Source organism: Anas platyrhynchos, chromosome 25, assembly GCF_047663525.1.
Source record: "Anas platyrhynchos isolate ZD024472 breed Pekin duck chromosome 25, IASCAAS_PekinDuck_T2T, whole genome shotgun sequence".
In the NCBI taxonomy this organism is placed as follows: Eukaryota; Metazoa; Chordata; class Aves; order Anseriformes; family Anatidae; genus Anas; species Anas platyrhynchos.
This window is the reverse complement of record NC_092611.1, coordinates 4,693,075-4,716,152: the sequence shown is the minus strand read 5'-3', so window position 1 is coordinate 4,716,152 and position 23,078 is coordinate 4,693,075. Positions and strand designations below refer to the sequence as shown.

Genomic DNA, 23,078 nt, shown 5'->3' with positions numbered 1-23,078 from the left:
GTCCACTCAGTAAGGGAAGAAAGGAGGAGATGATCTGGAGTGTGATAAGTGGGATGATTCCAATCTTTGCCTCGAGTGCAGCTTGGTATCTTCCACTTCAGCGGTAGTTTTTTGGGAAGGAAAGCAAAGATCTTAATCTTGTTGGTGAACTCAAATATGGAGATGAGGTGATCTGTGCCCCCACAGTGGATCTGATTGTTTAAAACAAGACTGAAAAAAAAAAAAAAAAAAAAAAAAGTTGTTTCTCCTAGCTAGCAAAACATGCTGCAATAATGTAGCTATACCCAAGCTTTGATAATTGCAGTTCATGGATTCTAGTCCTAGTTCTAATGCTTCTCATACACGCTTATTTTCAAAGCAGCCACTGCTGTTTGGTGTGTGAGCCTTTAGCTGCTTTTGCAATTTCATTTTTTAGCATCCAGACTTCAAGGTCTCCAAATGTGCAGGCTGACTTCTGAAAATATGGGCTGGAAAAACACCTCTCTGCCTTGGCCTCTCCTGTAGAGAACGGGGGGATCATACCTACCTCGTAGAAGAGTTGTGGTCGATAATGTTCGCAAAGTGCTTTTTAATCCCCTGCTGAAAGATTCTGTGCGAGTGTGAGTTATAATTATTACGTAAATGTCTCATACTTTCCTGTGCAAGCCTTCAGCTTGCCGCAGAGATGTTTTCCCAGTCTTTATATGTGGATGCCATTGCATTTGTAGCTTCCTGGCCCACTCTAGGCAGCTGTAGTGAGGCACAGATCTCAAAGAGAGAATTAAAATCTTTTCATCAGTTTGGAGAGCCAAACCAAACCCCGAACCACTTTCAATAAATCTTTCCAAGAGGAAAATTGATTACACATCAACAGGGAAGAGATGCAGCTAGGTTAAGGATGGGTGAACGGCCCTAACTCCTGCAGACAGGTGTCCATCTCCGGACCAGAGGCGTAGCCCATGGGTCGGCCCGGACTCCTGGAGGGGCCGTGGCCAGCTGAGAAAACATGTGTCCTTCATCACGTCAGATCATCCGGCTAAAGTAAACCATGAGGTCATGCTGGCATCACTGTGTCACCCTGCAGTAATTAAGACCGCTGCTTGGTTACTTTGCAGCCCCCAGCCCCAGCTTGCATACAGGTGTGTTGTTATTAAGCAGCTGGTATAACAAGGCTGTGCCAGTGCGAAGTATGAAACAGCTCAGGACCTGTCCAAAACCAACACAGCCGGGCCTTGCGATGTAGTCCAGGGGGTGCAGTTCTCCCTCCTGGAGATGAAAACAAATCGTAAAGGTTAAAAGGCAGGAATCAGGCCTGTTGCTTTCTGCAAACTGAGAGGAATCTCTGCACGTCATCCCAGGAGAAAAGGAGTTAATAGGTAGCCAAGGCAAAGGTTTAAAAATAGAGCTCTTTGCATAGCTATTAGGTGATGTCTCTGTCACACTGGCTGGTGTTTGCTGCTTCAAACCCCAGCGCGTTCCCAGCAGGTTTTTAATGTTGGGTGTTTGCCTTTTTTTATGGTGGGGTGATGAATGGGGAAAACGGGCCTTGGAAAAAGTGACTTGGGAGGCTTTGGGGTCCAGGTAATGGGTAAGCTGTGTCCTCAGCGGTGCTGGCACAGTCCCACTGGAATTAACAAGGTGGATTTGAAGCTGGGAAGGTTGCTCAAGGAGCCCAAGGTGTGCTTAGAAAGTGATGCTTGTCCAAAGAATTTCTCCTGTCTTTGTGTGAGGTTATTCCTCTTATTCTGTTACGTTGTTAGCTGGGCCTCACAAGAAGAGATGCATGTGATTTTCCTCTCAGATGAGATGTGTTGACTGATAGCATCCAAAATCTGGCCGTAGAGAGATGCTGCTGGGAGCTGAGATCCCACAAAGAGGCCATCACTCTAAGATGGGGGCTTCTCAAGTGTGTGGGCAACTGAGCTGAGCTGTTCCTGCAAGTAAGTCAGTGAGCCAACAGCAATTAGCGTTAAACAGAGATTCAGTAGAGGGTTTGGTTGCCAGTAAATAGCAAAGCTGGTTCTGCAACGCAGTCTTTTAGCTTCTAAGGTGCTGTGAGTTTCATTAGCATACACCTCCCTGTTCCAGAAGCAGGTTTCATTGTGCCTGATGGGGCAGAAGTGCCTGTCATTGCCAATTCGGCAACACGCTTGATAACTATCCTCCAACATCATGTTTTCTGATGTTTAAAACACACCAAAGCCCCAAAGCCCTCACTTTCAAGGAAGCTTTCCTTTATAATTAAGACGCATTGACTGAAAAGATTGCCGTGAAATTTTTTCACATCTTTTCCTTGGAGCGCGTCTCTCTGGGAGCCTGTTGGGAGATGCAGGATTAGGGAGGAAACTGGATTAGCCCCTTAGGATTTCAACAATGTGGCTTTGGTTTAATATAGAAGGTTTTATTTAATATGCTGGTAGAAAAATGCGGTGTTGCATAGCTGAGATCAGATTTTCCCACCCCGCTTTCTCCACAGTCCCATCGCCTTGACTTTTTCCCACTAGTGGTCTATAAATACAGAGCAGGTGCAGCGAGCTCTCCGGGATCACGCTCTGATCCGGAGCTGACAGTTCAAGCGCCGATCGTTCCTCCCTCCCAAAGGGAGATGGGTTTGCACAAGCAGAGCCTCTTCCAGCTGTGGGAAGAGCTGGGTTTCAGCTCCCCATCCTCAGAGGTCTGTGGTGTGCCTTCCCCAAAGCGGCTGCTTCGTACACCAGCCTGGGCTCACGGCCACGAGCTTTCCCAGTGTCGTGGTTTAACCCGGCCGGCAGCTAAACACCACGCAGCCGTTCGCTCACCCTCCCCCCTCCCTCTCTGGGACGGGGGAGAGAAATGGAAAGTGAAGCCCGTGAGTTGAGATAAAGACAGTTTAATAAGACAGGAAAATAATAATAACAAAATAATAATAACAATAATAACAATAATAATAATATGGTGATAATAGGGAAATAATAATAATATGTACAAACAAGTGATGCACAATGCAATTGCTCACCACCCGCTGACCGATGCCCAGCCTAACCCCGAGCAGTCCGGCCCCCTTCCTCCGGCTAGTCACCCCTATATATTGTTTAGCATGACGTCAGATGGTATGGAATACCCCTTTGGCTAGTTTGGGTCACCTGTCCGGGGTCTGTCCCCTCCCAGCTCTTACTGCACCCCCAGCCTGCCCGTTGGCAGGACAGAGCAAAAGGCTGAGATGTCCTTGGCTTAGTATAAGCACTGCTCTGCAACAATTAAAGCATCGGGGTGTTATCAGCACTCTTCTCATCCTAAGCCAAAACACAGCATTCCACCAGCTACTAGGAAGAAAATTAATTCTGTGCTAACTGAAACCAGGACATCTATCCACCCCTTATTCCATACCATTTATGTCATGCTCAGATTACACTCTTTTCCATACATTCTAATTAGTCACCTATAGTAATCATGGTAGTGATAACATACAGTGTAATATACTAATTAACATGGTACAATTCAGTTTATGGGCTATTCTCACCCAGTATTAAATCTCCTTGAGGTACACACCGGACCTCTCCGTTCTTTTGCATCACCCACCAAGTGTATCCAGGTCCCTGAGCGAAAACAATTCCACGAATAGGTTTGCCTTTTCCTGAGGCAGGAGTAGCCCAGACTGTTTTACCCAGCATGTTTTTTACATGCACTACAGGAACCTTATCCCCATCTACAGTACGTAACAGGTTTGATTGGGCAGGTCCAGCTCGGTTGGTAGATCCCCTAGTATTGACTAACCAGGTGGCCTTTGCCAAATGCGTATCCCAGTTTTTGAACGTCCCAGCGCCCATTGCTTTCAAGGTAGTCTTTAACAGGCCATTGTATCGTTCAACTTTCCCGGAGGCTGGTGCATGATAGGGGATGTGATACACCCATTCAATACCATGTTCTTTGGCCCAAGTGTCTATAAGGTTGTTTCGGAAGTGAGTCCCATTGTCTGATTCTATTCTTTCTGGGGTGCCATGTCGCCATAGGACTTGCTTTTCAAGGCCCAGGATGGTGTTCCGGGCGGTGGCATGAGGCACAGGATATGTTTCCAGCCATCCAGTGGTTGCTTCCACCATTGTAAGTACGTGGCGCTTGCCATTGCGAGTTTGAGGGAGTGTGATGTAATCAATCTGCCAGGCCTCTCCATATTTATATTTCAGCCATCGTCCTCCATACCAAAGAGGCTTTGACCGTTTGGCTTGCTTGATTGCAGCACATGTTTCACAGTCATGAATAACCTGTGCTATAGCGTCCATGGTCAAGTCCACCCCTCGATCACGAGCCCATCTGTATGTTGCGTCTCTACCTTGATGGCCTGAGGTGTCATGGGCCCATCGGGCTATAAATAATTCACCTTTATGCTGCCAATCCAGGTCCACCTGAGCTACTTCAATCTTAGCAGCCTGATCCACCTGCTGGTTGTTTTGATGTTCTTCAGTAGCCCGATTCTTGGGCACATGAGCATCTACGTGGCGTACTTTCACAGCCAGGTTCTCTACCCGAGCAGCAATATCTTGCCACAATGCAGCAGCCCAGATGGGTTTGCCCCTACGCTGCCAGTTGTTTTGCTTCCATTGCTGTAACCATCCCCACAGGGCATTTGCTACCATCCATGAATCGGTGTAGAGATAGAGAACTGGCCATTTTTCTCGTTCAGCAATGTCTAAAGCCAGCTGAATGGCTTTCACTTCTGCAAACTGACTCGATTCACCTTCTCCCTCAGCAGCTTCTGCAACTCGTCGCGTAGGACTCCATACAGCAGCCTTCCATCTCCGATGCTTCCCCACAATACGACAGGACCCATCAGTGAACAGGGCATATTTCTTTTCATTCTCTGGCAACTGGTTGTACAGTGGGGCTTCTTCAGCACGACCCACCTCCTCCTCTGATGATATCCCAAAGTATTTGCCTTCTGGCCAGTCCATGATCACTTCCAATATTCCTGGGCGACTGGGGTTTCCTATTCGAGCCCGCTGAGTAATCAGTGCAACCCACTTGCTCCATGTAGCATCAGTTGCATGATGCGTAGAGGGGACCCTTCCCTTGAACATCCAGCCTAGTACTGGCAATCGGGGTGCTAGGAGGAGTTGCGCTTCAGTACCGACCACCTCCGAAGCAGATCGAACTCCTTCATATGCTGCCAATATCTCCTTTTCAGTTGGAGTATAGCGGGCCTCAGATCCTCTGTATCCCCGACTCCAAAACCCCAGGGGCCGACCTCGAGTTTCCCCAGGTTCTTTCTGCCAGAGGCTCCAGGTGGGGCCGTTCTCCCCGGCTGCAGTGTAGAGCACATTCTTTACATCTGGTCCTGTTCGAACTGGCCCAAGGGCTACTGCATGGACTATTTCCTGCTTGATTTGTTCAAAGGCTTGTCGTTGTTCAGGGCCCCACTCAAACTCATTCTTCTTACGGGTTACTTGGTAGAGTGGGTTTACAATCAGACTGTAATTTGGGATGTGCATTCTCCAAAACCCCACAACACCTAGGAAAGTCTGTGTTTCTTTTTTGTTAGTTGGTGGAGACATAGCTGTTATTTTGTTGATCACATCCATTGGGATTTGACGACGTCCATCTTGCCATTTTATTCCTAAAAACTGGATCTCTCGTGCAGGTCCTTTGACTTTATTCTGTTTTATGGCAAAACCGGCTTTCAGAAGGATTTGGACTATTTTCTTCCCTTTTTCGAAAACTTCCTCTGCTGTGTCACCCCACACAATAATGTCATCGATGTACTGCAGGTGTTCAGGAGCTTCCCCCTGCTCTAGCGCAGACTGGATCAGTCCATGGCAAATGGTAGGGCTGTGTTTCCACCCCTGGGGCAGCCTATTCCAAGTATATTGGACTCCCCTCCAAGTGAAGGCAAATTGTGGCCTGCACTCTGCTGCTAGAGGGATGGAGAAAAATGCATTAGCGATATCAATTGTGGCGTACCACTTGGCTGCCTTCGATTCAAGTTCATACTGAAGTTCCAGCATGTCTGGCACTGCAGCACTCAGTGGTGGCGTGACTTCGTTCAGGCCGCGATAGTCCACTGTTAGTCTCCACTCGCCATTAGACTTTCTCACTGGCCATATGGGACTATTGAAAGGTGAATGGGTCTTGCTGATCACTCCTTGGCTCTCCAATTGACGAATTAGCTTATGGATGGGGATCAGGGAGTCTCGGTTAGTGCGATATTGCCGCCGGTGCACAGTTGTGGTAGCGATTGGCACTTGCTGTTCTTCGACCCTCAGCAACCCCACAACAGAGGGGTCCTCTGAGAGACCAGGCAAGGTAGATAATTGTTTAATGCCCTCTGTCTCTAAGGCAGCTATACCAAAAGCCCACCGGAACCCTTTTGGGTCCTTGCAATATCCTCTTCTAAGATAGTCTATGCCAAGGATACATGGAGCATCCGGGCCAGTCACAATGCGGTGCTTTTCCCACTCATTCCCAGTCAGACTCACTTCAGCCTCCAATACAGTCAACTGCTGAGATCCTCCTGTCACTCCACAAATATAGATGGGCTCTGGTCCTTTATAGCTCGATGGCATTATAGTACATTGTGCACCGGTGTCTACTAAAGCCTTATACTTCTGTGCGCGTGATGTGCCAGGCCATCGAATCCACACAGTCCAATAAACTCGATTGTCCCTTTCCTCCCCCTGGCTGGAGGCAGGGCCCCCCTAATCCTGGTCAGAATCTTCTTCGTTTCTGTGTTTGAAGGACTGTCTGCTGGAAGTTGGAGCAGCAAACTTTTCGGAGAATCCCTTTTTCCTGATTGTTTTCTTTTGCAACTCACGTACCCGTGCCTCTAGGGTCGCGGTAGATTTTCCATCCCATTTTCTCATGTCCTCTCCATGGTCTCGTAAGTAAAACCACAGGGTGGCACGGGGTGAGTACCCACCATATCGTCTTCCTTGTGTGGGTGAACGCCTACCCCTGACAGCTGAGACACTGCTTTGTACAGGTGCGGAGGAGAATAATCTCTCTTCAAGTTGGTGAAACTTTTCAGAAAGTGTTTTCTCCCAGGTGTTCTCTTTTGGTCGGTGGACACTGGTTGGTTCAGGTGGGGAGGACAATAGATTCTCTTCAAGTTGGTGAACCTTTTCAGAAAGTTTCTCCACAGCTGAGACGCAGGCCTGTAAGGAAGAGGAGAGACTTTCTTCGTACTGCCGGAGTTGTTTAGCCGCTTCATCTACTGTGGGTTCCTCATCCTCTTTCCAGGCCATTATTGCCAATGAGCTGGCATATGATGATGGTGCACTCCGTACAAACTTCCGCCACATGGGTCGTGTACACTTGACTTCATCTGGATCTTTGGATGTTTGTCTCTGGTCTGGATCCTCATAAATCACTTCCCGTACGGCTAATTCCCTCAGGTACTGGATTCCCTTCTCCATAGTGGTCCACTTGCCTGGTAGACATAAAAGTTCTTCCTTGAAGGGATACCTTTCCCTCACAGCTGAGAGGAGACGCCTCCAGAGGCTGGTGGATTGTGCTCCATCTGCAATTGCTTTGTCAATGCCGGCGTCTCGAGCAAGGGATCCCAGCCGCTTGGCTTCCCTGCCGTCTAATTCCACACAATTGGCTCCAGAGTCCCAGCACCGGAGCAGCCAGGTGACAAGCTGCTCACCTATACAGCGACCAAAATCTTTTCGCACATCTCGTAGCTCGCGCTCGTTTAGGCTTCGGGTAGTTACTGTTGCTTTTTCGGCATCCTCATCTTCCTCCTCCTGAATCCTTGATGGCCCAGCGTCGTCGTCATCTTCGTCATCTCTATACTTAGTTTTGGCAGAAGCCTTACCTGGATTGGCAGAAGACTCTCTGCGTTCTAAACGACCTGAATCTCTATACCATTTTTTCACCTTCTCTACAGGGGCAGCTTGCACTGCTACTGCTCGTTTCTCTGACTTTGTTACAGAGTCTGCTACAGGGGTTGGAATACCCTCTGCAGGGGCAGCTTGCACTGCTACTGCTCGTTTCTCTGACCCCGTTACAGGGATTGGAATACCCTCTGCAGGGTCAACTTGCACTGCTACTGCTCGTTTCTCTGACACGGCCACAGGAGCTGGAGTGGCTGCAGGAGCTGAAGCAGTTGCAGGAACTGGAGCTGTAGCGGCTACAGGAGCTGGAGCTGGAGCTGGAGCAGTTGCAGGAGCTGGGACTGGAGCAGCAGTAGGAGCTGGAGCTGGAGCGGCTTCAGGAGCTGGAGCTGGAGCGGCTTCAGGAGCTGGGGCTGGAGCGGCTGCAGGAACTGGAGCTGGAGCGGCTGCAGGAGCTGGAGCTGGAGCGGCTGCAGGAGCTGGGACTGGAGCGGCTGCAGGAGCTGGAGCGGCTGCAGGAGCTGGGACTGGAGTGGCTGCAGGAGCTGGAACTGGAGCGGCTGCAGGAGCTGGGACTGGAGCGGCTGCAGGAGCTGGAGCGGCTGCAGGAGCTGGGACTGGAGCGGCTGCAGGAGCTGGAGCTGGAGCTGGAGCAGCTGCAGGAACCGGATCTGGAGTGGCTGCAGGAGCTGGGGCTGGAGCGGCTGCAGAATCCACCGTAGGGGTCACAGTGGCCGTTGGATCTGTCACAGGGCTTGGAGTGGCCGCAGGGTCTGTCACTAAGTTGATAGCAGTATCGATGGCAGCTCGATAGGCATGAGCCAGGCCCCAGCACGTTACAATGATTTGTGTTACTTTGGAACTGCCAGAATCATGACACCTTTTTTTCAAGCATTCTGCCAGTTTTTGAGGATTTTGCCATTGTTCAGGGGTGAATTTCCAACACACTGGGGGTGCCAACTGCTCTAGATGCCTGCCCATATCCGCCCATACTCCCTGCCACCCACAACTATCCTGCCTCCGGGCAGATCTCCAGATGAGCTCCCCAAGTAGTTGTTTAACTTTAAGCAGAATCTGAAGTGCATTCATGAGGCAGAACAACAAGACTATGGTATTCCGAGTATCCCAATAATATTCAATATCTTGGAGAGCTATTTTGACAAGCTCAGGGGATAAGAGAGTGGTGAAGGAGGAAGGCAGAGTGATCCAGGAGGATACAGGGGGGGTGAAGGAGAAAGGGAGAGTAAGCAAGTAAGGAAAAATATCCTCCCCTTTCCCCTCCACAGATTGACTCCCTAATGAAAAAAAACAATAGGTATAATTGCTAATAGTTTCCAAGATACAGTTTCCAAAGTACAGAGTCGACGATGTTACTGAATACAAATAACAAGTTAGAGTCATGACCACATATTTCATCGTCTCATAAGCCATTGCTACAACACACAGCACCATAATGATCTGAAACCAGGGCCCGGAGAGGATAAACAACACGACAGAGAGCAAATACGGAAAATAATGTACTATAATACTCAATTTGGAAAACAGGCGCAGCAGAGTTGAGATTAAAGCAATCAGCATTATGACAAGTGACTATTAAGCAGGTCTAATCCTTACACCAATTTTAGTTTAACACACTCTGGTCAGATCTGCCGTTATCTCAACCTTTCGGGCCCCACGTTGGGCGCCAAAAAGACTGTCGTGGTTTAACCCGGCCGGCAGCTAAACACCACGCAGCCGTTCGCTCACCCTCCCCCCTCCCTCTCTGGGACGGGGGAGAGAAATGGAAAGTGAAGCCCGTGAGTTGAGATAAAGACAGTTTAATAAGACAGGAAAATAATAATAACAAAATAATAATAACAATAATAACAATAATAATAATATGGTGATAATAGGGAAATAATAATAATATGTACAAACAAGTGATGCACAATGCAATTGCTCACCACCCGCTGACCGATGCCCAGCCTAACCCCGAGCAGTCCGGCCCCCTTCCTCCGGCTAGTCACCCCTATATATTGTTTAGCATGACGTCAGATGGTATGGAATACCCCTTTGGCTAGTTTGGGTCACCTGTCCGGGGTCTGTCCCCTCCCAGCTCTTACTGCACCCCCAGCCTGCCCGTTGGCAGGACAGAGCAAAAGGCTGAGATGTCCTTGGCTTAGTATAAGCACTGCTCTGCAACAATTAAAGCATCGGGGTGTTATCAGCACTCTTCTCATCCTAAGCCAAAACACAGCATTCCACCAGCTACTAGGAAGAAAATTAATTCTGTGCTAACTGAAACCAGGACACCCAGCCATGCCACAAGGCTGCTCTGCCCAGAGCACCTTTCTTTCTACCACTGAAAAACACAAAATCTACTGCTGCCTTTCTTGTTTTCCTTCCTCTTTTCCACCCCCTCAGTGAATTTTTAAACTGAGGGATTTACTCTCTAACTTGGGCTTGTCCTTTATGTAGCCTCTTCTGCTGAAAAGTGATTTTCTTCTGGGGATGCTGTTTGCTCTGCCCGTTGCACTGCTGATGGCACCGTTCCTCCCTCTCCCTGTGAGCACATCTTCCACGTGAGGGGTCTCTGACCTGGCAGAAGATCTGATGCTCCCCTAACACTGCCTCTGCATGTCCTGCGGTCTGTGACGCTGTGTGAGGCAGCAGAGATCTTGGCCTGCTTGTACCAAAACATTCAAAAGGTTTGTCTGGGTTATCTGAAGGTGTTAATCCAAGAGGGACAGTCAGGGCATACAAGAGGACCGCAGACCCCAGGCTTTCCAAAGCAAATGAAGATCTGAGCCTATCCCAACATGTGCGTTTAATACCATGGAGGTAACAATCCCAAGGGATTCAGCTGACTGTTCCTTAGCATCCCGTCAGCAAGCCCTAATTAGATGTTGAGCAGGATCCTAGGAAGAGTGGAGACAAAAAAACCTTCCCTGTGCAGCAAGAAGGAGGCACCAGATGAGACAAGCCAGCTCCTTCACTTTTGCCAAGCTGCTGCTTTGTGCGGCTCCTTTAGTCCAGGCTGCACTTGACAGCGAAGACAAGAGACAAAACCCAGCTGTTCCCTGCGAGACTAAAGCAAAATGGCACACGGTGAGGCTGGATGAGAGCATCGGGAGCTGCAGGTGCGGAGGCTCTGCTACAACCAGCGTGATTTCTGGTGGTACCAGCAGCAGGTTGCATTTATTTCTGTCCGCATCGCATTCATTTCTCTGCCCCCATGCCCAGCCTGGCCTGCGGGGGGTATTTCATAATTCCTGGCCGTGGTGTCACCTGGCTGCGATGACACTGCGAGGCACAGAGCAGCAAGAGTGAAACCAGGGAGCGTCTCTGAAAGGCAGGAAGGGAGCAGGCTGCGCTAGGAGCTCCGTCAGCTGATTTCTCCCACAGCAGCGTGGGCTTGGCTGCCAAAAAAGTGTCGCAACAGACGAGGAGAGGGAGATGTGCATCTCCCACTAGAGATGGGAGCAGGGGGCTGTGGAAAAGAGCTGGGAATGTGAAACATCCTGCAAAAGGGATTTCTTTTTGTTACACCAATTAATTAGGTGCAGTTTTGTATTGGCAGGTGCTTGACTGTAGCTAGCATTAGATCTAAATTCTCTTAAAAATTAGGTTCAATAGGGTCAGGGCACTCATGCTAAGAATTTCTAAAGCTTTAGGCTTTTCAGATCAGAGAATTTGCGTTGGGATTCCCAGCTAAAAGCTGTCATCTTCATTAGAGTGAGTGCTGGGCATACGGATACAGGTCGGGACATGGGTTAGCCACATCCTCGAGGCTCTCCTGGTTATCAGGGAGTGGGGTGGGCTGACCTAACGGTGCAGGCCAGAGCTGCAGTGTCATTTAAGACAGGTAGTGGTAAAAAACCTCCCTCTGCTGGAAATCAGAGGGGAGGATTAAGGTGGCCAGAGCAGGGAGGGCAGAGCAAGAAGGAAAATTTGCACCATGCAGGGTTTCTGAGTGAATGAGCAGGTATGGGGACAGCATCGATAGTGTGGTATGGGCAAGGTGGAGGTGAGGAGATAAAGGTAGTTTGACATCTCTAAATCCAAGTAGACAACAATTTGAATCCATCCTAAACCTTAACTAAAAGCTGGAAAGTAGGTAGTGAAGGATGATGCAACCTTTCAGGTCCCCTGAAAGGGGGACGTATGAGGGTCTCCAAGCAGTGGTGCACCCTCAAGGTGCGGGTTGAGCTTCCATTACTACATAAACAGTTAAACAAGCAGGCAGAGCAGAAACTGCAAGAGCAGGGTGAACCAGGAGGCTCACACTTCTTGTGGCTGCGGAGAAGCACCAGGCTCCTTGGCAGCCCCTCCAGCTTCAAACCACTTGGCCCCAATTCCCTCCTCCCTGCTGGTTCCCCAAAGAGGAGTGCCACCAAAACCACCGCCGGGAGGACCAGCTCTGTGGAGCCCGTTGCCTCACCTTGGAGGAATGCATTCACTTCATAACCAAGATAAACGGCCTGCTGTTTAACTGGAGCTTGTGCTGCAAACACCAAGCTCTTGCTTCGGGACGAGTGCTTGGCATGCCTCCTGCTTCCCTGCTGCCTGCCGGGCGGGATGGTGCCTCGCTCTGCCGAAGCAGGGTCTGCTCTGCCGAGGGTGGATTTATTATTGGTGACTGGCCTCTGCTGTTGGCTCGATGATTTCTGCTCTGATCTCAGAGGATAACTCTCTCCTAGCCTGGTCTCTGAGGGAACTCGCATTCCTTTCTTATCTCCCACCAGCATGAGTTATGCTCTCAGAAATTAGTCCTTATTTATTAGCGTAGCCCAGCCAAAAGCCATCTCCAGGATTTTCAGTTGCATGTGCAAACAAAATCCACCTCCCTTTTCTTGCTCCCCTGGAGAGATTCATTAGGAATAACCTCACCTTTCGGGGAATCAGATGTTCCTTCAAGGATGTTGACTTCCACGGGGTTTGGAGGCAGTGTCCCAGGGAAACATTGAGGTTAGTGCGTTCAGCTCATCTGTTTTCACTTAAAGCAAGAGACCCTGGAGAGCTGCAAAATAAACACAAGGGCCCTGATTTCTCCTTTCAGCTGTAAACTGAGGTACCAAAGCGAGGATCCTAGTCACTCTGCGCTTTTTTTTTTTCTCCAGATTCAAAACAATCTGGAAAAATGTACAACCCGGTGCTGCTCGTGGTGCTTCCTCAGCTGAGGAGAGGAGCCTGGAGCCCGAGCGCAGCCGCCCAGCGAAGCATCTGCCTCGTCCCCGTGCGCAGGAGCGAGACAGACGTGAAGCCGTAATAAAGCTGATGGAAGACCCAGCTGGACAAGGACAACTTTGGCTTGGGTTGAAAGTCGGAGGAAGCCTCTGAGCTGCTGATGCACAGAGGTAAAGAATTACAAAGGCGATGGGAGGGACCGCAGTCAGCAGGAAAAGGACAGAAAGGCACTGAGGAGGATCGGATATATCCTGCTATCACGTAGCTCGAGAGATGCAATATCAGCAGCTCCCGAAGCCACCAGAGACCAAGAAACCGCTAGAAAGAGATGTCGGTGCGGAGGTAGTTACACAGCACAATTAATAAAACCTGACAAAGCCCCGGTTGTAGCTGCAGGCCAGCAAGGCTCTGCTAGTGCAGAGCTGATGTCTGGGCTCAGCAGCGACATCTGAAGCTGTCGCAGGACTGAAGAGGTCAGAGAACTGACCCCAGCACAGGGCTGCAGCCGGGCATCTGCTTCTCGTCTCGTTTTTCCCCCTGCTAGCATAACCCCATCACTTAGGGGAATCTGCTGCTTCGTGTAGCCAGGGGAAGGCAGTTGCCTCCTAAAGCAGGATCAGGCCCCGACCTCAGCCCACTGAGCCCTCGGGAAATGTGGCAAGTCCCTGGTCATGTCCCCTACTGACAGCCCCACAAAGGCTGTATGGGTTTCTTTGCCCGTGGCTCTCCCTGGGGACTCAAGTGCTGGGCCCATGTCTTCCCTGGGGGAATCCTCCCTTTGGAGAGGGGAGAACCGAGGGTAGAGGTGTTGACTGGGTTGAGAAAGCGAAGGGGAAGAAAAAAAACAACCCCTGAGCTGCCAACAACTGTAAAACCCAGATTATTTGACCCGCACTTCACAGACAAGACATTTTTGATTCCAGTGCAAAGGAATATGGGCAAGACATCAAGTTACAAGCCAGAAATATCATGTAACCGGTAATGGCCCTTTATTGACATAGGAAGTGGGATGGTTTTGATAAAAATAAGAGCCCACACAAATGATTTTCTGTGCATACAATTCACAAGGAAACTCTTTGAGGACTTTTTTTGAAGGAATGTGGTTATTATTTTTCCCTGTGTTCGTTTTGCTTGTTCCATTACTGAACAGAAACGGAGTTGGTGGCAGGAGGAGATGGAGCTTTCCCCCTTCCTAAGAAGTCCATGCAGTGGGTGTGCCCCGTGGCTTTTCCCTGAAGCCGCCTGCCAGGAGCCTGGGCAAGGTGTGGGTGGTAGGAATCGCTTCTCCCTGTGCCGAGAAGCACTTGAAACAAGTCTGCACACACATCGCGTTTTGGGCCAGTTTTCAGACTTAGTCCTCGCTGCCCGCAGTCGGTGTTTATTGGGACAAAAATGCAAGGAACCTACTTCACTGCTTACAGATAGAACTGCAAATTGGTTCAGTTCCTGGGGTGTTTTTAGTAACATCTGTGTTTTGGAGAAGGCCAGACTGAAGAATTTGAGATGCTGATGTGCTTCCTTCATGGTGTATCGCCCGGCTGACTTTTCAGGTTGCATCCTGGGGGGCAAAGAAAGATGCCCATGCTTCTCCCTCTCTCCTCGCTCTTTAGTAGCTTCTAGTGATTTCCATGCCAGAGCCACGTCCCACCAAGCTGCCGGCGTTCCTCACCCTGGGAGGAAATAGCAATCGAGCACCCCGTGGCCCTGGGGTTGCTGAACCCAGCAGTCCCATTTTTGTGGTGTGTCATCGTTGCCAGTTCTCTTCACCTAGTTTGAAACCAAATGGCTCGTGAAGACCTACATTAATTTGGGGGGGGACGGGGACTGAAGTGTCATTAAACATGATTAATCTCTTGCTGTTGCCAGCCCTGCAGTAATTTCTGGAGTGTTATGGCTGCATTTGATGAGCGAATCCCTGAACTTTTTGCAGACCTGTGGCCAGGCCAGCACCAGGCTCCCAGCATTGTTTGTGTTCAATTTCCTCAGTTTGCTTTTTTGTTGTTGTTTTTGGGAAGGAGGATGTAGAAGTAAGAAATGTGGGGGAAAGGTAAACAGGTCTGTGCTGGATTTGTGCTCCCTAGTTGTTTGAGTGTGTGATGTTAGAAAAAAAAGTAAACTTTGAGTACCTTTATCTGAAAGTTTACAAATACAAATAAAAGCCCTACACAGAAATTTAGTACATGATGAAAGATTCAAATATACACAAGGACAGTGTTTATTTGAACGGCCTATCGGTTCCTCTGTTCTTATTCTGCAGTGGCTGTTTCATCGTAGGAGGTCCAAAAAGTTAATTCACCAAAAGAAGTGCAGTTTTGGAAACAGCAGGGAAGAGAGGCTATTCGTGGATCTGGTTTTCGGTTTCTTTATTCGTTTTTTGGAAAACATTTGTTTTGGCTTGAGCCAAACCAAGCTTTTCCCGAGATCTTCGTTTACCCAGCTCCAATGCACAGCCACGTACCAGGCCAAGCTCTGTGAATTTCTGAGGCTCTTTTTTTTTTTTTTTTTTTTTTTCCAGAGCTGTTTTCCTCTCCAGACCTCCTGAAGTGCCTGCGCTGCAGGGCAGGGTCTGACCACGGACAGGTTCCCTGCGGTTCTGCTGGCCTTGGACAGTGCAAAACTCCCCCGTATCTGCTGGAAGCCCTTTCCCCTTGCTTAAACCTCTGCTGCATGTAAGCACACAGGGCTTCGAGATCATGCTGAGCTTTCACAGATGGGCTGGGAAGAGCCAGCACCGGGAAGTTAAAGGCAGTCAAAGTGGAGTTAGAGCAGGAAGAGTTGTCTCAACAGGGAGGGGGTTGTCAGCTGCAGGAACCGTGCCAGCGCGATGCTGGGTAGTGGTGTTCTTCAGAAACATCCCACCAGGTCTGCATGCAAAAACTGTGCTGGTTTCCTTTGTAAAGGATGCACTGGTAGGTATCCGGGTCGAAGTGCCTTCACACAAGGTGTGTGTCACCCTGCTGCTGTTCCCCGTGCCAAATCTCGGGGCAGCCTCAGGGGTTGACACGTGCCCCAGCCCTGGGCATCCTCTGCACGGTGCCCGCACCCCTCCCTGCCTGCAGGGCCTGCCTACTGCTAACGAGGCATGTAATATTTGTAATATTTCCCATTCCACTTGCTCTCAGCTGCCTCCAGCTCCCGTCTTTTGCACCTATTGTAAGGGGCAGCCCCGCAGCTGGCATTACGCTGCCTTCCCAACACGCCTGAGCCTTTCACCGCTTTTCCTTCACTCGCTTCTCTCCCTCCCTGCTGAGCTGTTCATGCCCCGAGAGGTGTCAGGATTTAAGACCATCTCCTGCAGCTTCATGGGCCACCTCTGCTTTCCTTTGGCCCTGCAGCCTGCTGTGTCCTGGGGCAGCCGGGGAGAGGGGACGGGCAGTGTGTGACATTACGGGACACCTCCACGGGGAAGGGGCAGGGGCTGTGGATCTGTGGAGTAAAGAGAGGGAGGGCCAAGAGCCAAAATGCTTGTGTCACTTGCAGGAGCCAGGGCCAGGAGCTGGGCTTAGCGGCACAAGTCTTTCCATTGCCGGTGACTCACTCGCTGACATTTTTTGGCTGCCCTGTGGGGCTGGAAGGGGTCGAGGGAGAAGCCAAGGAGCTGCCCCACAGAGTATCACGGGGTGTCTGATCCCTTCTGCCCCACAGCGAGGGGCTTGGTCCAGCACCGGGACATCCAGGCACTGCCTTACTGATGGCAGTAGCTTTGGGTTGCATCTGGGAAAAAGATGAAAGGGCGGTTACTTGTTCGCCGTGAGAAACTGGGAATTGTTAGAAGCAGCATCCGCAAGGAAAAAGTTAAAATACGCCGCTCGAGAAATCTGAAAAATTTCCAACAATTTCCCTTTTAAGTATTACAGATGTCTTTCCTACCTTCCTCAAGTTGGCATACATGACAACTCTCTGCATTTTCTCTTTTCTTTGTATCTCTGTTGCTGTTCTGTGTTCCAGCAGGATAATATTGAATATGGCATCCAAGAATTGGCTCCTAACTTAACAGCACTGATTGCGTTTGCATATGCAGAAAGAGAAATTGTTTAGGCTAGCCATGTTCCAGCAGAATTTCATTTAATAGCATCTGAAAAGGTTAAATACAGCTCGGCTAGGCAAAGTTATTTTTAATGCTGCGCTCATCAGCGTGCCTCCTGAGGTTGTGCCTTGCCATCAGCGGGTGCCCTGGTTGGGCATGTTTAATACCTGCTGGGCATGGTTTTTAAAGGGTAAGGAAATGAAGAGTATTTTTTCACACTTTGAAAATAAGCTTAAAAAAATTCGTGCCCTTTGGTCTAGGTTTCTTGGGTTTTTAAGTAGGGAGTTGAAAGAATTGAACTATTGAACAAACTCGTGTTTGTTTTGGTGCGAGATACCACATTTCTTATTTTTCAACAACAGGCATGCTTTCAGGTTTGATGTTGCTGAAAAGGAGTTTTCCCTTTTCAAAGTCTCTTTCCGATTTGTTTTCCACACGGAGGAAATGAAGAGAAAAGGGAGGAAAAAAAACACAAATTGGCGGAACTGGTAGAAGTGCTATTTCTGTAGGGGAGGGGAAAACACAGGATTTTGACCCAAGTGAAAATTCACCTTTGGCAACATCCCACAAGCCAGCGGTGCCCGTGCTCCCCAGGTGGCGGTGGCCATGGCTGCTCCCCGTATCATCCCTCCGGTCGTTCCTTTGCCGACATCTGGTCCGCAGCCTCTGAAGTCAACAGAAGTCTTGCCATTAATTTCCGAGACTTTCAGATAATGTTCTGTACGCATGCAAACTAACGTGATCGTTAAATATCCTGTTAAGTCTGCTTGGCTTTTTCCATCAAACGTGTCATTTAAATAACCTAATTAAATGAGGTCCTTTCATTTTAGATGATGTTTAGATGATGCATATAATTGCCCTGAAAGCGCAGTCGTCCAGCTGGCAGAGCGGTTGCAGAAGATGTAAAACATTTTTAATAAAAACAAGACCCTCCTCGGATTTGGACTCGATCGCTGAGATGGGAGGCCAGCGCCTTGCACGTGAGTTATCAGGGATGCTCTGATGGCAGAAATCCCTCTCTGAGCATTCATCTCTACCTTTGGCTTGTTGCACTGCCCGGAGCTTGGACGGGTGGGATGTTAGGGGTCTTAACTAGGAGGGTGACATCTCTGTGCGGGATAACCTGGGAACAGCTCAGCCCTGCTGCTTTTGCACCTCCTGCCCAAAGCGGTGGGTGAACCCTGCGGTTCTCCTTGCCCAGCTGTGTTGGAAACTCTTTCTGGGATGCAGGGGCTGCTCTTGGGGACACAGCCTGCACAAGGAGGACAGGCTCTGGCTCCTCACAGCATCCCGCTGCCTGTCTTGGCTCCTTCTCTCCATCCCCTCCACTGCATCCATCTGCGGGGCAGCGAGGAGCAGCTCCCTCTGTAAGACAGGAGTGTCTCTGGGACGGGGCCAGCTCCATGTGTATAATATTTCCATTAACTCAAGGAGCGAAACTCCTGGGCTCGGGGCCCGGGCCATGCTGGAGAGGCAGCAAAGCAGCAGTCGTGGTGCTCGTACATCACCCGGCCGTCAGCAAGCGCCCAGGAGGACGGCGAGACCCCAGCGTGGAGGCTCACACCCGCTTTGATAGCAGCAATGCCTCCACACAGCAGGACGGCTCCCAGGGCAGCATCGCCCAGCCTGGGCTTTTCCTGAGCTCGCTGGGGGGTCGAGGGGCCGGGGGCTGTGCTCGGTTTGCTCCGTGAGCAATGCTTGGTGCTGCCAGCCTCCGGCACAGGGGAGGCACCTGCTGCTGGGGGAGCCGCCTGCGCCCTCCCCTCGCTTCATTGCCGGCACGGTGGGGAGGTGACCGCAGTTCCCCAGCATGCCTGGATTAGCTCTGGAGCTGCTTCTCCCGAATGTGTGTGGAGAACACACATCTGGGCAGCAGGGACATGCGTTTCCGAGACCCTCTCTTCTGCACCAGGAGCCTGTCCCAGCCGGAGCCAGGAATCCTTCGCCCTGGAGACTTGCGGTGCTGACACATCCACTCTGGCCGCAACAGAGCAAATTCTTTTTTTATCCCGCTCCAAGCCAGAAAGTGCTCAGCATTTCGAATGAGATTTTCCAAAGGGTTCGGGCCACGTCAGGTCCTGTAGGGCTGGTGTCTCCTCCCTCCTCCCCATGTGCACCAAGCACCTCGGTGAGCAGGATGGGTCCCACCTCCAGCTCAAACAAGCAAGGTCCCACCCCGTTACCACCAACGAAGCATCCCTGCTTCCAAGGGAGAAGCAATCTCCCCCCACCTGGCATGGGACTCCCCTTTCCTGCTCCATCTCAGCCTCAACACTGCCCACCAAGGACTGCTCCTTTTGTAAATCCTGACCTTGAACCTTCAGACATTATTCGAACCCCCCGGAGCAGAGGCTGTAGGAAAGCGATCCGAGCAGAAACCCCCCGTGCTGTCACTTCCACTTACAGGTCTCAGCAGTGACGATGCCGCCATGGAGAGCACACAGGCTTTTGGCTGGGGTTGTGCTGCAGTCTGGGGGTCCCGTGTCTGGGAGAGGGAGCTGCCTCCCTCCGACAAGGAGCTCAAAGCCCTCCAGGAAAGGAAAGGATGGCCCAGACAACACCGGTCTTCCCTCGCTGCCTTTTTGTGGCCTGGGTTGTTTTATTCTTCCTTGTGCCCCCTTTCTCCCGCAGCACAAAAGGACCTTCTTGTACCAAAGTCTTTTTTTCTCCACATACTTGCAGCATGAGCAAAACAGGAGGGGTGGGGGCAAGGAGAGGGGACTGAAAGCTTTGGGAAAAATCTCATGCAGGGCCTGGTTTACAAGGGACAACTGAGTGTTTAAACCCTGTCTCCAAAGTGGGTCGTCAGAGCTTTTCTGGCAGCGTTTCCCCACATACCCCCAACCTCTGGCTACGCTGCTTCGAAGAAAAACAGGAAGGAAAGAGGCAGGGAGCATCTTTGAATGCCCAACAATCAGATCTCAAATTCCTTTAACTTCCCCTCATAGTGAAAGCCAAAACAAAACTCGTTTAGCAGAGCCAATAAACTTGGCTAAGGGGCACGGGGGCTGCGGGGAGGTGGGCAAAGCGGGCAGGTGGGGTCAACGTCTTGTGCATCTTGTTATTTGGTAGGGCAAATGGTCCCCAGAAGGGACACACACCCTCCCCACAAAATGAGCTGGTGGCAGGGCTGCTGGCGGGTGCCAACAGGAGCTGGCATTCCTGGCAGGTTTCTCACAACCCCACCGCCCACTTCTTCTCCGTGTACTTTTCTTATCAGTGGTACAGCTAAGGATCTCGACACTGGAGTAATAGGCACCATGGTACCAAAATCAGCACTTTGCGGTCTTTACAGACTACTCCCAGGCTGAGGCTGTCTGGCGAAGGACAGGGAATTGAAAATTCCAATTCTAGGATGCAGAAGTCTATCACGACCTGTGAGTCTATTCATAAAATTCACCAAAGTCAGCTTGCCTAGGAAAAAAATAAATATTTTTTCCTTATCCTTGGTCTTTGCAAAGAAAAAGACCTGGTGTTTGCAGAGAAACTCTTCCCTTATTTTGATAGTTTTTATCTCAGTCTGTTAACCTCCTAGGATAAAATTAATTGTAGGTCAGCCCAACTTTGTCATCCCAGTGTCTGTAATTAGGGAATGATGCTGAGCAGGGTGCCGTGGGTCTGGATCCTCACCTGTGGTGCCCTGACCGTCACCCCACCGAATGTCTTTGAAGCAGTTATTAATACAGCAGAAAGCTGACTTCTGATAGTTTCGACATTAACATGTTTTCATCCTGTCCCAAAGCAACCGCTAACGCTGTCAAAACAAGGCTCCTAAATCTGCCTTTCATTTGCATCCCGTTGTGTGTCTGTGCACACACAGGTATGCATGCACGCTACCTCAGCTGAGGAACAAGTGCTTATTGGAAACATGCTCGCTGAGAATTAGCAGCCCCATACACATGTATCTCTCGTTAAATGCTACGGGGTGGAGGTAGGGATTGTTGCCTGAGGCTCTCTGCGAGATCCCTCAGCACCAGATGCAATAAATATGTTTTTAATAAGCAGTCATTAATGACTGGACAATAACAGCTTTATTAAGCTTAAATTAAAGGCATATTTGGGAGCCTTAATCTGAAACTATATGGTGTAATGGAATATACTGGAATTCAGCTTTTTTTTTTTTTTTTTAAAAAAAAAAAGACATCTTTCAAGCAAGTAGTTGCAAGCCATTGTGGGAAAAGGATACGTTCCCTGAAGGCCTTTCTGCTCTGGGATCTACTCCTGTTAGCCTGCATGGGGCTCAGTTCAGGCTGGATTAAGGTGGTGGGACTCACCCTGCTACTTGGTGGTGCTGGGGTGAGAAAGAACTCCCCCAGGCTGCTGTGATGCTGCCTAAGACTTGTTTTCTCTGAGGCAATAGTTACTTGGGAGGTTGCTTTAGCCCTGCTAATCCTGCCCACGGAGTGAAACACTCCAAGCCCGTTCCCCTCTCTTCCCCCTGCAGGACCGCAGCAGTGCTGCTGCTTCTCCTCCTGCCTGCAGAGCATCGCAGGGCGATGCTAGCCCTGACCCCTTTTTTCAGCTCCATGGGTGGGCACCGCTCGCAGCCAGCCTTTTCCATGCTGCTCTCCTTCGGTGTGGGGGCTGCAGCTCCCTGAGCAGTCAGATAAAGCTCCAAAGATGTTTCTGCTGCTGCTTAACCCCTGCTTACCGAAAGGCTCGCGTGCCTGAAGCTGTGCGAGTCTTTGCAGGACTGGGCTGCGCTTCTGGTCCTGGTACCCCTTGGTTGTCCTCACATTTAGGAAGCGCTGCATGCAGAAAGGCAGGAGCCAAGGAAGCCAAAAGGAATCCCACTCTTTATTAGATGATGATAAAACCATAGTGAAATAACAATAACACCTGGGCACAAACATCCAAAGTACTTTAAGCACAAGGGTTTGGCTGGAAAAAACTCAGGACAACCAACAACAAAGCCCCAAGCCGCTGGAAAGCTGTTACCACAGCCTCTCCATCCCTGTTTTACCACCCCTACATCCTCCCAGCTGCCCAGCGACTGCTGAGCTCTGTGGTTTGTGTCCTTAAACAGGTTCATTTCCATTTTGTGCTGCCTTCCTGACATGGCTTTCTCTGGCAGGCTGGCTTTTAAGCCCGTGGTGATCCGCTCCCATCCTTCAAAGCTGCATCGATGGGGCTGACTTTGGAGATGCCTCAGTGCAGGTGAGCTCAGACCTCTGCTGTGTCCGGATGGTGCCAAGGGGCATGGCAGGATTGGTGCTGGGCAGCCTCTGGCTTGCCCTGCCACCAGCAGCCCTCCTTGTCAGCCAGCTCTCCGAGCCCTTAGGCTGACCTGAGATATGACTCGGCGTTGGTATGAATCAGACCTTCCTCCAAGCCCAAAGTGTGGGCCTTGCATCAGCTCTATTCCCTTAAATCCACTTAACGTGTCCCTCTGACCCGGACCCCTTGAACTCCCTGTGCTCCTCTCCCTCTGCTTCGTAATCCTCCAAGCCCCAGCTGCGTCCCCAGCCCGTGCTCGCTGCCCTCTTTCCAGCTTCTCTTACCATCTGGGCTGACCTGTCTTGTTGCCTCATTGACTCTCCAAATATTTTTTTTTTCAATTTGCTTTTGAGAATTAACATCATTCCCTGTTCTTCCTGCTCCTGCTCTTGAAGGGAATGACTGGCTTTCTCCAGCATTTTGAATACAGCTTGTACCGAAGGATATAATTCTTAAGAAACGTCTCGAGCTAAGTCAGCCCAACATGTGTTGCACAAGTGTGGATCTGAATCAGATTCAGCACAGGTCTGAATCTGCTTTCATTGCTCTGCTGTTGTTTCAGAGCTGATTTCATTTCTCTGCTGCTGAAATCAGTGCAGCGACGCTGTGAGATCAGGACTGGGCTGCAAAGTAGCTGTGTCCGTGCCTTGTGATGTCTCTGTCTTATGCTGGACAAAATGAACCAGATTCCTCCCTGAATTCATCGGCGCCTTGCCAGGGATGAACGGGATCCAGCCATAAGGATTTTGCTGCGGAGCTGGCTGTCTGAACATCCCACTTAGGATTAAATAGGTTGTGTACATTTTAGCACCAAGTTTTGCTCTGAATTGGCTGGAAAATGTGAGATGTTTCTGCAGAAAATTTCAGTGTTTAATGGAAAA

The 23,078-nt window shown here is 50.1% G+C and overlaps 1 long non-coding RNA gene across 1 annotated transcript in view; it reads left to right on the top strand.

The window, feature by feature from the left end:
* Positions 1-23,078, top strand: part of LOC110353619 (uncharacterized) — a 45,607-nt gene that overhangs the window by 3,370 nt on the left and 19,159 nt on the right. The window contains exons 2-3 of the long non-coding RNA XR_011804860.1: positions 12,887-15,622; positions 17,811-17,960. This is a non-coding gene — a long non-coding RNA (uncharacterized lncRNA). The remainder of the gene's footprint in view (positions 1-12,886; positions 15,623-17,810; positions 17,961-23,078) is intronic.